Source organism: Cicer arietinum, chromosome 5, assembly GCF_000331145.2.
Source record: "Cicer arietinum cultivar CDC Frontier isolate Library 1 chromosome 5, Cicar.CDCFrontier_v2.0, whole genome shotgun sequence".
NCBI lineage: Eukaryota > Viridiplantae > Streptophyta > Magnoliopsida > Fabales > Fabaceae > Cicer > Cicer arietinum.
The window spans coordinates 52,706,024-52,710,847 of NC_021164.2; positions in this window are offsets into that span (position 1 = coordinate 52,706,024).

The window sequence follows — 4,824 nt, forward strand, 5'->3', positions numbered from 1 at the left end:
CTTAATTTTTTTTTTTGAATATGCTTTTAATTTGTTTGTTATTTTATTTGAATTGTTTTTTTGAACTAGGAATGGAAAACACACGACCAGTATTTATAGATTTAACTGAAGCATTTACAACTGATCAAATTTTTGAGTCACGAGAAGCTGTCATATCATGGGCAAGAGAGATAGGTCGACAAAATCGAGTAGCAGTTATCATTACTCGATCAGACGTAGAGACTGGAAAGAGAGGAAGAAAGACAAAAGTAATTCTTGGTTGTGATAGAGGTGGACAATATAAGTCAAATAAAAATGACACAGGTACTTCAACTAAAAAGTGTGGATGTCCGTTTAAACTTAAAGCGAGACCACTGAAAAATGATGAAGGATGGATTATTAGTTTAATCTGTGGACTTCACAACCATGAGTTAGTAGCTACTTTTGAGAATAATGCATTTATGGGACGCTTAACAGAAGAAGATAAGAAACATGTTGACGAGTTGACAAAGTATCACGTTGCACCGAGACATATCTTGTCATCTTTGAGAGATCGAGATACGGAGAATGTGACTAGTATCTATCAAATTTACAAGCGACGAAGTACATACAGGAAGAATTTGATGGGACCTAGAACTGATATGCAACATTTGTTGAAGTTACTTGAAGCTGAGAAATATACTTGTTGGAGTAGGACTCATGAGGACTCCAACGTTGTGAGGGATATGTTTTGGACGCACACAGATTCCATAACTTTGCTTAACATGTTCCCTCTTGTATTGATCATGGATAGCACCTACAAAACCAACAAGTATAGGTTACCGTTGTTTGAAATTGTTGGTGTAACTTCAACTTGGTTGACATTTAATGTTGCATTTGCTTATATGGATTCTGAACGTCAAGACAACTTTTGGTGGGCATTGGAGAAGTTAAAAGAGTTGTTTTTTTCAAACACGCCATTTCCTCAGGTGATTGTGACTGACAGAGAACTGGCTTTAATGAATGCAATTAAAGTTGTATTTCCATCTTCAACAAATTTACTTTGTCAACTTCATATTAACAAAAATGTTGGAGCCAAATGCAAACAGTATATATTAAAGAAAGACATGCAAGAACCCATTCTTGAGTTGTGGAGGAAAATTGTTTATTGTTCTGAAGAGAAGGAGTACGAGGAACTTTTGCAAGTATTTGAGCAAGCATGTGTCGATAATATTATTTTCTTTGACTACGTCAGAGACACATGGTTGAATCCTCATAAGGAAAGATTTGTTGAAGCATGGACCAATCGAGTATTGCATCTAGGAAATACTACGACTAATAGGTATGTCATTAAAATTTCACATTTTGTATGATATATGATATATGATTTATGCATGATATATGATCATTACTTCACATTTTGTATTTTTTTTGTTTAAATATTAGGGTTGAGTCTGCTCATTGGTCATTGAAGAGATTTTTGGAACACAGTAAAGGAGATTTTTGTAAGGCATGGAATGGTATGAATGACATGTTGAAGTTTCAAATTATTAAGATCAAAGGTTCATTTGAGATAAGTAAAGGTCGCAAAGAGCATATACACAACAATCCATTCTTTGAGAAATTGACTTGGGTGGTATCCAAGAAAGCCTTAGGTGATATTGTTGAAGAATACAAGAGAGTCAGTTATGTCGGTAACGACAAAGATGTGTGTTGTTGTATACTTAGAAAGACTCATGGATTACCTTGTGCATGTGAGTTAGCAGGATACAAGATGAAAGGTGTTCCAATCCCATTAGATGCTGTTCATATACATTGGAGGAAATTAACCTTGAATAGTGATCAAGAGAATGACCAGTTGACAAATGATTCAGAGTTGGACATTACATCGGAGATGGATATAATTTGGAAAAAATGGAAAACACTTAATATTGCTGGAAGAAGGGCTTTAAAGAGCAAGTTGCGTGAAATAGCATATCCGGAGACAACATCAATGTGTGCACCAGTGGATAAAATCAAAACAAAAGGTGGTGTTAAGAAAAAAGGCAATAAGCCGAAGGGATATGACGTATATCGCGACCCATCATACTTTGAGCATGTTGATACTCAAGTCTCCCAGCAGGTATCCAAACAAGTCTCCCATCAAGCATCCAAACAAGTCTCCCACCAGGTTAAAAAATATTTCCACGAGTTTCCTTCTTTAATTCATCCATATATTGAAGACATAGTTAATGTTAAAGCAGATGGAAACTGTGGATATCGTGCTATTGCTGCTTTACTTGGTTATGGTGAAGAATACTGGAGCATTATACGTCGGCAGTTGTATACAGAGATTAAGTCCAAACCTGATTTATATGCTGCATTATTCAAGGAACGTTTGCAAGAAGTGACAGAGTCTTTACTTGTAACTGAGTTGGAAAACCAAGGTAATGAGAAGTGGATGACCATTCCTGATATGGGTTACGTGATAGCAACAAAATATAATCTCGTTCTTGTTACATTAGCAAAAACTTTTTGTTTGACTTTTTTCCCATTGAGGGGTGCACATAATGGAGATTTGTCACGTGATCGTGTTATCAGCATTGGTTTTGTTAACGAAAATCATTGGGTTCAAGTTAAATTGAAATCTGCATGTCCGTTACCACCACTTGCATGGCATTGGAAGAAGCATCGTAGCGATGAGTCTACATCATGGGCTATCGCTTATGCAGGACGTCTACAACATTGGGGTTCTTTAGATTTAGAAAATAATTCAGATTATATGTCTTTGGCAGATGATTGATACTTTTGAGTTGTATTTTGTTTTAAATGATATGATTGGCAGATGATTGATACTTTTGAGTTGTATTTTGTTTTAAATGATATGATTGGCAGATGAATAATAAATCGCTGAATAAATCGCTGAATAATAATAATAACTCTGAATAATAAATCGCTAATAACTCTGAATAATAAATCGCTAATAATAAATAAGTCTGAATACGTCGCTAATAATAACTCAGTGTCAATCATCTAATAAATATATAAATCGCTAATAAATAAGTCTGAATAAGTCGCTAATACAATAAGTCTGAATAACAAATAACCCACGAATAATAAAATAAGTCTGAATAATACAACTATGATACTACTGATAATCTCCTCCTCTAGAAATATATAAAGCTCTCTCCAATAAGACACGCATCTCATCTTCAGGACCACCCATATGCAAATCTAAACTCTGCTGTATAAGACCACCAACTGCGTGACACCGTGTACAACTAGTATCGGGACCAGCATCATGACTAGGACCAGCATCAGCATCATAACTAGGACCAGCATATGCAGCAACATAAGGGATCATCCGAGGATGAGATATCCTATAATACCACTGGATGTATCCCTCAACACACTCATGTGGATATGCAGCTGGATGCAATCTAGCTCGAAGTGATCGTACAGAATTCCGGTACATACTCCATTCAACGTCGACATCACGTGCAACAAGCATCGGTGGTGTAGGAGGAATGTGTTGAGTATACCCAAACTGCCGTATGCACCTCTCAGGTAAATACGGAACCATCGTGAAACACCAACGAATGTATCCTGTAAATAATGACACAGACTGAAATCGTGTCACAGCGTTCTGATCGTAATCTGGTGCCCAGATAATATCCGTATCCCTCAAAGCATCCAACTTTGCCCTGTAATATGCCACATTCCCAGATGTTTGTTTTGCCGTCCAACGAAACATCCGTGGCATCGAGGAAATATGCTCATCCATATCCCGTTTACAAATATCAGGGAAATGTTCATAAATCCAAGTCTGTAAATAATTGAAATGTAGTAAAATTATTAAGGTGATGAAATAATTAAAAAAATAATGATAAGTATAATAAATATAATAGTACCTGAAATAAAGACAAATATCCTCCAATCTGTTTGGTTGCAGGCAATGTACTGTCTCTAAGATAGTCATATAGCACAACAAGTGCAGCCGGTCCCCATGCCCATTTACCACAACTATCCAGATCTTGAAACAGAAAGAGATATTTTGCAGATACAAGTGTAAAACTTTTATCCGCAAGAATGGTACATCCTACCAAATGAAGTAGATATGCCCTAGCTGCACAGTCATATCTTCGTTCATGAAGTTTCTTAAAAAATACCTCCTTCAACCACTCAAAACTATACGAAGCCCCTCTATTGGTCCTAGTCTCAGTGACAGCTTCATCATATGTAACCCCCAACAACTCAACAACAGCATCAATTGCCAAATCTTCATTGACATTTACGGGAGGTGTGAAAAACTCTCCAGTACACGGGATGCTCAAAAGACCCCTGACGTCGTCAAGAGTAATAGTCATTTCACCGAATGGCATGTGAAATGAACTAGTCTCTGCGTGCCATCTCTCAGCAAAAGCAGATATCATATTACCATCAATCATATGCAAACTACATCTTCTCAGAGGACGTAATCCAGATATATTAATCCAATGATCTATTTGAGCAGGTAAATGATATCTAATATCAATGAATTTGTCTTGCTTTTTGCCATTGGAAACAACTTTCAAGGCACGTCTTTCCTGTTTAATTAAAAATAACACAATTAAAAATATATTATAATCTTATACTACAAATAAATTATAATGTGTAATAAAATAACCTATACTACAAATATATTATAATATGTAATAAAATAAATTATTTACTAACTTGTCCATTCCACACATTAATTGCAATATGATGCTCATAATCTGTAAGGACAGAAAGATCATAAGGACCTCCAAGAAACATAGGTTCATCAGGCTGGTGCTGCTAACCATGTTCATCATCAAACTGTTGCTGCTGCTGGTCATATTCATCATAAAACACATGATCGTGCTG